Genomic DNA, 10,793 nt, shown 5'->3' with positions numbered 1-10,793 from the left:
TTTTGGTAGCATAGATGAAGTGTTTTGTATTAAGAAACCATACAGGAAACAAAGGATTGTATTTTCCTGTTGAGTATGAGAGATTTCCTTACTATGACTTTGATTTCTTTTTTCCTTTTCTTAAGGAAAAAATACTATGTATGTAAACGTTTATTTCTATATGGCCTTGTTTCTCCTTAAAATACGTCCCCTTTAATTCATATAAAATATTTTCTTTGTGAGGGTGTATCCTTGCAAACCAGATGGCAAACTCTTTTACAAGTTAAAGATTTACTACAAATATTTTATTCAGGCTTAATTCACAGTTTTTTATTGTGTATTGTTTTGAAGTCACAACTATAAATTAATTGTGTTACATGGAAGTAATACTTATAAGATTTTTGGACAGATTGCAAATTTTTCTATAGAGCTTTTCATTCGTATCTGAAACATTCTTTTTGAAAAAAAAAAATTGTCAAATGGAAAAAAAAAAAAGTTCTAGTTTTAGGGACAACATTATTGCATTTTAGAAGTAATATCCTGTAAAATGCCCATAACAAAGTAATTTATCTGGAAGCCCATTGTAGCTTTCTTATTATGGTTTCAAGCTTTGCAAAAGTAAAACTGTTCTTATTAAAATGTATATATATCATACCCTTAAAAGCAGGATTCCATCATCTATAAATAGATAAAGAAACAATTGTCTGGAGTATTTGCTATTCATTGTCAATATTTTTTATTTCACCGTTAGATATTGCACTTCGGAATACTACTAGGGAGCATTTGCACTGAACATAGAAAGAAAAAAAAAGTTATTTCCTTGGAGTAAATACAAGCTTTCTATCTGTGTTTCCTTGGAATATAAAAATTTACAGTTTTTGTTCCATTGGTCAATTTTGTTGCCTTTTTGAGGAGAATGAAAATTGTACAAGTGTTCAAATAAAAGCATATACAAGTCTAAATTAAACCTAGGGTGTAGTCTTTTGTAAACAGAGAATAATGTACTCGTATATATAATATAAAATAAATCTTTTTTCTCATGTGTATCAGCAAGATGTCTGTTTTCTTTTCTTTCTAGATACACCTTTGGTTAAAATCATTTCTTCTAATTCGTGGCCTGAAGAAGGACAATCTATAATTTTGACTTGTGAATCCAAAGGAAAACCAGTGTAAGTGATTTAATAAGTAATGTGTTTTGTTATTTTCTTTATTCTGCTGTGATTGCAATCTTCAGCTTCAGAAATATGCTCTTTTTTTTTTGTCTCGTCCTGGGGTGTACCGTAATGTCTGCCATAGAAAACCCTCAAAGCCTGTCTCCATTAAGTACCTATAGAACATCAGTCTTTTACTTTGTCATTTATTTTAGTTTTCAGGAAGAATTCCAGCTGTGAGATATATATATATTTTTTCAGTCAGGTATATCAACCTGAAAGGAGTGCAGGCTTTAATCAGCCTGTTTACATCATTGAACTGATGATAAGAGAGAACATGTCTCATGAAAATCTTCCCACATCAGCTAGCCTAAGAGAAAATATATTTAACTTTTTGGATACTTTCACTGTCATTTACAAGGAAATTTGAAGCATAATGATATGTGCAAGTTGGCTACTGATTTCTGCTGGAATTTTAAAAGATGTAGCCTGATCTGAGAATTGTTTACTTGGAAACAAGCATCTTTGCTACCAATATTTTTAAGGACATATCTGCAGAGATTGACTCTTGCACAAAAGCTACTGTTTAAATCAACCTCATTTAAAAAATAAAAAAAAATTGTATCCAGTAAGCTGTTATATACTTAGCCATGAAGAAACATAAATAACGAAGTTGGTTAGAATTAAATTAATATGAATCAAGTTTCTTGAATACGAACCTACTGCTTAAAAAATCAGTACGTAGTGTTACATGAAAGGATAACATGCAATTTTAGAATGGTCTTTAAAATAATAGTGCAATCATATTCCTGGAAAAAGGTGAAAATTATGTATCGAAATCCTTGTAGCAAAAGGCAGAATTTCCCCTTTTTGCAATTTTAATGATTTAATGGAATTGTTTGACATAGTAATCCAAATTTATCTTCAGATGACGTCAAGCATTTATGCTCATTTTTCTTTTGATAACCTCTTAATTTAGTTAGGCACCATCTAAATTATCTAAGTACTTTTCTTTTGTGTATTACAAGCCTGCATTGTTTTTAAGTAACTTCTGAGCTGATCAGCACAGCAACTAGATCATGCTTCTACCCTACTTTAAATCAGGATGATAGTGTTCCTTCATATGAATCTTACATGGTGCTCAACGCAACTGGTTGTCAGTGTACTTATGTACTTCTGAATTACTATATGCTTTTGAGATACCTGTGTACGTATCTCACAAAATTCAGGTGCAACTACGTCTTGCATTTAGAATATATTTGAAGGAGAATAAATTTACCCTTGAGCATTCCCTTAGGTATTGAGGGGTACAGAGTCCCTTCTCCTGTTGCTTTCAATTTCAGCAAAAGATGTACAAGTGTTTAATTTTAGGAAAAAGGTCAGCACTGATTGCTCTGAATACACAACTGGCTAAACTGGCTAGTTTTTAGGATTTTCCTCATCTCTGTATTTACTACATAACATAACAGGTGATAGCTACATGCAGAGATCTCTATTTAACACATTGACTTCAGGGCTTCTAGCCCCAGTTGCTTGATTTTCACTATTCATTTAACATTCACCATAAGGGTAAAAACTTAGAAATAAAGCAGTCATTACAAAATTTTAATTAACTGTTGTTTGTTTCGGGGGATGGCCAGTTTGGCCCTTCATGTCTGGAGTCTTAGCACCCTAAGAAAGCTTGGAGACTATATTTCTTCATTTTGATCTTTCTAGTTTTGTGAGATAGATATCTGGACAGTTGGATAGGTGGATGGAGTTGGTGAGGGCTGTTGAAAATAGTAACAACTAAGTGTTCTGCACCTGCAGTTTCACATACTTACGAATATTAGAAGAGGCATTATACTTCTCAGAATTTTAGGGTATAGAATGATCTCAACTGTCATTAAAAACTTGTATCATAGATATTTACATCTGAACTGCTCTTATGTCTCCAGTGACTGCATAGAATTTAGACACCTGACTCAGATGACTATGAGGGCTGCTCTGAAATATTGCCTCCTATTTTATTATGTTGACTGACAACATCAGAGGCAACTGTTGGTGGCATGGCAGTAGTAGTTGAACCTTCCTGTCAATATTTCATACCATGTTGTTGCCATGTGACAGATGGCAGCAGAGGGGCAGTCTGACAAAATGGCATCTGACATGGAAATGCATATGGAGTAAAGGTGTATCATTGAATTCCTCCATGAGGAAAAAATGACAACCACTGATATTCATTGACACTTGCTGAATGTTTCTGGAGACTGAACACAGGATGTGAGCACAGTGAGGCAGCAGGTGGTGCATTTCAACAGTGGCAACAGTGACAGTGTGTCACCTTCAACAGCACAGTTTTTTAAGAGCACATTGTGCAGGCTCTTGTTCACCTCTGGCAAAAGTGCATAGCTAGTGGTGATGACTGTGCTGAAAAATAGCATACTGTAGCTGAAAATGCTCTCTATCAAATAGTTTTATTGTGTTTTTTGTATCTGTTCTAGTTTGCATGGAAATAAATAGGAGGCATTACTTTCAGAGCAACCTACATCTCTGTATTTTGAGATGCCGAAGATAGGGGGTCTAAGTGTAGATACCTATATATATATAAAACTGTATATCTCTGTTTATTTTTTTAGATGCATACTACTCTTTATCTATGACTTAAAACCACTTTTTTTCCTAGTCTTCATTGAAATTTCTTTCACATGCTAAAAATACTAGACTGTTAAAAAAAACAGTTTGGTTACTTGGTTTTTGTCAAGACACCAGTTTTTCTTAGTAATTTCTGTAGGAAGTAAAAAGTCTAGGAAACTTTTATGTTTTAGCCTGACATACAGGATTTTTTATTAATACGTCAATATTGTAGATATTTCTTATGTGTTACCATTTGGAGATACTAGTAAAAAAAAATAAATAATAATGAAGATTCTATTGAGATGCCTATATATATATTTTTTTTAATTTTATTTAAAAGAAAACTTAGTTGTAACCATAAGTGATTCAATTGAAAATATTATATGTGCTTGCAGAGTACTCCTTTCCTAAAAGAGAATGGCAGAATGAAGCTAAAGCTGGGGAGTGTTTGCCACATCCTACCTGTCCCCATGCCTTTCTTTGCACTGATTCTATTCCTCAAATAACCTCAAATTATGTTCATCAGAGGTATCCTCTTACTCAAAGCTACACAATCCTAAGGAAAAGTCCTACCTCACTTATTGTTTTGTTTAAAGTGATATCTCTGGGGAAATCAGCTGCCCTTCCGGAACATCCTCCAGAGATTTATCAGAGAGGTGGGGAACAACAAGTTGTGAGAATTGGAGAAGGAAGGTCCTCCTAAGGAAAATTTGTCCTGACCAATGGCTACAGTTTTGGAAGCCTCAGACACTTAAATGTGTGGAATTATCCCAAACTCCAAGTTTGGTGGTTGTTAAGAATAGATTTGTGTCATTTCGCATTTCTGGTCTTTAAGCAGATACAGCATTCTTGGAACAGGACTTCTGAGAGAGATGTAATGGGGAGAAGAGTAGGAGTCTGTGTATGAGAGAGTGTAGAGGAAGAAGAAAGACAGGGCAGCCATTTTGAATGATCCAGTAAAGCAACATGTGATCACTAAAGAGGAAAGATGCAAATTCTGTAACTGCTGACTTCCCACGTCTATTTATTACTGTGAGGATGAAGTCAAGCTTGCTTCTGATCAGGGTCCAGTGCTTATTAATATTAGAAGAATTATTTTGGAGACAGAGTTCTGGGTAAGCATTCTATTACTGATATATGTATTATGTAATTATTACATGATTATGATATTATAATAGAGTTTATAAAAAGAGTGGACTGGTTTTCTTGCCTGTTCTGCAGTGGTTTTGCAGAGGCAGACTGTGAGAGGGATTACTGAAGTGTCACACAGATTATTGTATGTTCTGCAACAGTTCCCTCTGGAATATGTGTTGTGGATGAGGAAGTTTCAAGCAGAGGTCAGATGCCTCAGAGGTGCTGAGGGGGTTCCTGCAAGTTCTATCACTTCTTGAGTTTGCCCCTGGGGGTTCTGATGTGACATGTTCCATTACACCAGTCCCATATGGTGTGGATGAAATTTGCTCACAGTGTCAGAATGGGAATGGTGAGATAGTGAGACTTCCTCACACAGTGCTTCTGAAAAGATATCTCTTACATCTGCTTGCAACTCTGGCTAAGTTCACTGCTTGCAGGATCCAGGATCAAAACTTGAGTGTTTTCTAAAAAGTTTAAGTTGCAAGTGTGGTTGCAGACCTCTAGATTTGATGATGTTCTGGTCTAGCTAACATAGTACTTGTGCCATCAGCTATGGGCAGCCGTAGAAGTCTAGTGTTTAGAATATTTATATGTATAAAGAGTTGACATTCTCAATTAAAATTTTCTGATGGTGGAAAGAAAAAAGAAACACACTCATCAGTTTACCACAGATTGTTTTTAAGCGGACTTTATAAACTAAACTCACTGTAGAAATGCAAGACTTAGTTATTGGTTTGTTCAGCTGGTTGACAATTTTAATAATAACATTTTTGGCAATTACAAATGAAAGTATTTAGACACTTCTCTGTGTAACTTAGGTCAAAACTGCAGATGTCACCTTATAGTTTACATTACTATTCAACAGCATTTCTCTCTGTAAGAGAGGTACTACTGTATAGTTTCAGAGCAAATGAAAGCTAATATTTTATCTTCTCAGTCCTTACAGCTATTTTATCTAGTTCAAAATTTTTAAATAAATCCCCCAAAAGTTGTCGAGCTATAATATTTTGTTAAAATCTTGCTTGATACATCTGTAAAATGTCAGCATCCCTTTTTAATTTATTTCTTTTTTAAGCATAGTATAGTTTTATCTAGGTTATGTTTATTTTCCAAAGAAGAATATTTAATTAAGCTCCAGAAATCACAAATATTCTTCTGATGATCTCATACACAATGTTTAGAATTTTCTATAGTCCTATTGTCTGACAATATTCTGAATATATTGAAATAAAAATAGCTGTAAAAAATAAAAACTGAAGAATGCAATGATCATTCACACTGTTTTCTGTCTTTAAGAAGGTTTTAAAGGGCAGTGTTATTTTCTTGTCACAAGTTGTAGCTTCTACACAACATTACATCTGAACAGTATGGTCTACTGAGTCCACACTGCTCCAGAAATGAACTCGAAAGTGCCCCACAATGGCAGAAAGGTTCAATATTTGTATTCTTAGTCATTGCTCTCTCCAAAGCATGCATGAAAAAAGTTTGAGGGTTTTTTGTTTTGTGTTGTTGTTTTTTTTCCTAGTGTCATTTTAGAAAGGACTTCTAAGTATAATAGAATAATTGGGTCATAGCAAACAAAGAGGCAATTGTCTGTCTCCTATGTGCAGAAGGGATAGGTCTTTCCATTCCATGCACGTCAAGAGAATCATTATATATGGCTGATTAATGTAAAGAGAATATTTGGCCTTGCTGAAATAAATAAGATTTGTAATTCAGGGAAAGACTCACATTTGTATCCATCATTAGAATAATATTATTTGTAGGGTCATGAAAAAGTTACAGAGAAAATCACAATCAGGATTATACACCAATATTTCATATACCCTGTAATCTAAAATGCAGTCAAATAAACATTGTAATATCAGAAAAATTCATCACTTTTAATAATGAGGACACACCAAATAATTGAATTTGAAATACTCTAAAGCTTGTGTAAATGATATGTATGATATCACCACAGATAAGGAAATGAAAGTTCTGTCTTTTCTAACATCCATTTAAAAAAGATTCCAGTGAGTGAGACAAACATTTTGCAAAGTCTGATGCAAAGGCCTACTTAGAATAACAGAGAAATACATGACACCATTCCGTCAGTGACCCCAGAGAATGGCTGTTTCATTTGAGAATCATCTGGTGGAGATCTAGGTGAAGAGAAAACATAGTGAATATTGTTAAGAAAGAATTGGTCAACCAAAACCAGCAGAGCTTGGATTCATGCTGGCTCATAGCCTAAGACTCCTCATGGCTTCTTCATCTCAGGCTCTAGAATCTGCATCTGTCCTTGCTGAATTTCCCTTCCTGTCTTGAGGAAGCTGTTGGCTTGTTCCCTTCCTGTAGCCTGCAGAGATCCTTTTAAATTCTGACCCCTCCCCTCAAGTATACTGAATACAATCCCTGTTTGGTGCCAGTGACAAGCTTAATGGGAGCACTTTCCAACTCCTTAGCCAGATCTCCAATATTAAACAGTTAAACATAACATCTAGGAAAAACTCCTGAAGAAGACTACTTGTAACCAGCCGCCCTACAGCCCAATGGTCCAAACGGTTTTTCACCTGTCTAGTACATGCATATAGTTGAGCTGTATTGGCCCTGCCAAGCTACAAGGATACCGTTGCAGACCATAACCAAAAACTTACTAATATCAAGATAGGTAACATCTACTGGTCTCCCTTTGCTTACAGATGTAGTCATTCTTTCAGAGTTTTCAGTGTTTGCTAGTTAGAAAATTACCAAAACATGTACTTCATAGATCATTTATTGCGGTCTCAAGGAGAGTAGGAAGAGTAGAAAATGTCTTCCTTCCTCAGATTAGTTGCCTTATTTCAAAACAGAAATAATTCTAAATCTAAGGAAAAAAAAAATTAAAACTGTTTGAAGTGAAACATTTAAATTTCCCAATTTTCATTATAGTGTAAGAGATGTCATCATATTTTGTTTCCTGAAACTTTCAACATTATGAGCAGGATATATGAGCCTTTGAATGATATATGAAAGGATATATGAGCCTTGAAGAGAATTCCTGACTTCTGCAATAGAGTAGTAGTTATGAATTATCTGTATGATTCAGGTTTTATTTGATACATGTCCTCGGATTGCAGAATTAAAATGTCGTCTTCATAGGTGTTCATTTGTTTCTTCCCCATTGTATCTGAGAACTTAGCACATAATGTTTATTTTTATCAGACCTGTGTACATTCAATTGCCTCCAATTTACAGCTGGGAACAGAAGCAGAAAAAAATCTTATGATCAAAACTAATGAAAAAGATTATATATTTTTAATGTCTACCACTGAACACGGTCTCCATTTTCCCAAGAGTATTTGGTGTAACATAGAAGGTTAGAATTGTAACACCATGTTCTGAGCACATGTACAAATCTATGCCCAAGAGTCTGAAATCAGACATGCAGAAAATAGCAGAAACCTTTTGCCATTCAGGTGTTAACATTTTGGTGTAAATAGTTTGACAATATTGATTTGCAAGTACATTTTCATAACAGGGTTAGATTCTATTTCAGTAATATAATGGCCAGATTTTCACCTGTGCACAATTCTTTTTTTCCTACTTTGACATGACAGACTTTCTACAGCTGCTTGAGAAGATGAGATGGAGGTACTGAAAGAAATTATCTCATTTTCTGCATAAATTTTATTTATTGCAGAGTACTATCTGGGTTGTGAATACCTAGCAGCCTAGAAAGGAATGCTGGTAGCAACTGTTTTCCTGTATGACCTAACTGTAATGACTCTGGAAAAGCATGCATGTTTCTGTATTTATAAATTGCCTTGCAAAATGAATCTACAGCCTAAGCTGCATGCTTAGTCTGTATTAATGATTTGGAAAATTGGATGAATTTGTCCATATCCAAAATGAAATATTATTCTAATAAAATATGGATATGGTATTGAAGTATTTCTCCCTTAAATTTAAGACATTTGTACATAAGAATCTCAAATTCTGAAGTTCTGTTTGCATGTTTCTTTGGAAAGGGCCATTGCAACTGAAATAAAGTAGGTCAAGATAAAAAGTAAAGTTGGATACTGGACTTCCACTGTTTTATGTTCAGATTTGGCAGCCTGTGCCTTAGGCAGAAAAGTGGATGGTTTAGAATTTTGTCATAATCAGTAAGTTTTTAACAAAGAGGAACTCTACTTAGCCTCCTTTACCTTGATCCCATAACTAGCATGGATTTCTAATATCTCTCAGCAACTGAGGTATACTTTTTTTTCTCATGATTATGCCTTTCAAATGCTGGAATTTTACAGCTAACTTTCCATGACACATCGCACACAGCTTTAAGTGAAATTCTGTAAATATATTTTTAAATATACACTTTCATATGAGACAAAATATCATCTGCTGTTTTAGGCTTGGATAAAGGTAAGAACCCATGCTCACAGTTCTCATTCCTTTGTTCCTTACCATTGTGTAACAACTCTCAAGATGGCGCATGCTCTACTATTCTTGTCTTTCAACTTAAGGATTTTCTGCTGAAATTCACCTCTCCTTTCTGTTCAAGTTATCTTCTTCAGACTTAGCTTATTCAGCAACTAGATAAAGCCTGTCTCCTACAAATACAACTTTCTTTATCCCATCTCTGTCTTTCATGCATTGTTCTTGTTGAAAATTTTCTTGAAAATTTTCTTTACCTTGTTCTAACAGCACTTTGTATTACATCTTTGTATTTAGGCTCTTCATATATTCTTTTTTCGTTGTTTGGAAAAGTGTGAAATGATATTTCTGTAATAGGAACTGATTATATTTTAGTAGGTGATTATTAACTCATAAACAGCCTACTTTTAATTTGATCTGATGCCATATAACCCATGTCAGCTAATGTTAATCATTCTGTATCCCATGGTCAATGTCAACCACACAGAAATTTCTTATGAACCAAACTTGTAAGATTCATTCAAAAACTGCACTGAAACATTACGTATGAGTTAAGCATAAATTTTCTCCACCTGCACAGGCAGCAGTGAATATATTTAAGAAAATTTAATCAAAATTAAACAATACATTTCAGAGCTTTTTAAGTGGGAAATGTATGTAGAAAATACATTTTATTTGCAACATTAGGCTAATGATTTAACGTGTGACATAGGTCAGTTTTGTAAATCATAATATGCATAACTGTTATTAATGGTGAATTTTTTCAGTATCCAAATTCAGTGCCCAGTCTATTTTTTAAATAATTCCAGTTAATAATCACTGATGCCAGTCCAAATATCTGTTAAAGCCAAAATTGACAACATTGGCCAGGATTTTACTATCACTGATGTAATTGCTTTCTTTGGATAGTTGGCCAATTTTTAAATAATAATTTTTATAAAGGAGTTCATCATAATGTTATCTCCTGCCTTGATTTAGTAAGCATTTTTTATATGCTGTGTTAACTGAGTATTCATTTTCCATAAAATATTCTAAAATCTGATGAAGATTATGATATAAACTGTAAAGAAAAATCTGCATATTGAAGCTTTCCAGATAGGTAGTTTGTCTTTGCAACAAAAAGCCAATTAATTTAAAGGATTATGTAAACATTCAGCTTGAAACCTTATACATCAATATTCCACCATGTAATTGTGCTGTAGATGTAGTAGATAACATAGTAAGAAGTAGGTAACATTTTTGCTGAGTTACTGCATGTATACATAATAGATTAAATTTCACTTTGTGTTAAGCATCCTGATAGTATGAGAAGCTGTATCTTCACTTCACAACTGGAACTTTCTATTGGTGTAGTAAAAAGTGTGACACAAAAAGAAACAGAAGGGAGAATTAGTGCCTGACTAAAAATTACAGTTTAAAATAAAACCTCTTGCAGTGCAAAGGAACTTCCCCTTTGATGTTCTGTAAAACAATCACATTACATCATAGACTCAATTCAATCATTGCTTTTTCTCTTTT

The 10,793-nt window shown here is 34.0% G+C and overlaps 1 protein-coding gene across 1 annotated transcript in view; it reads left to right on the top strand.

The window, feature by feature from the left end:
- The first annotated feature begins 1,063 nt into the window (after positions 1-1,063).
- The window catches only part of CADM2 (cell adhesion molecule 2), a 47,186-nt gene continuing 37,456 nt past the window's right edge, over positions 1,064-10,793 (top strand). Inside the window, exon 1 of the mRNA XM_010722065.3 lies at positions 1,064-1,148. The gene's annotated coding sequence lies outside the window, so the exon portion shown is untranslated. The remainder of the gene's footprint in view (positions 1,149-10,793) is intronic.

Source organism: Meleagris gallopavo, chromosome 1 (assembly GCF_000146605.3).
Source record: "Meleagris gallopavo isolate NT-WF06-2002-E0010 breed Aviagen turkey brand Nicholas breeding stock chromosome 1, Turkey_5.1, whole genome shotgun sequence".
NCBI lineage: Eukaryota > Metazoa > Chordata > Aves > Galliformes > Phasianidae > Meleagris > Meleagris gallopavo.
This window is presented reverse-complemented; position numbering and strand designations above follow the sequence as displayed.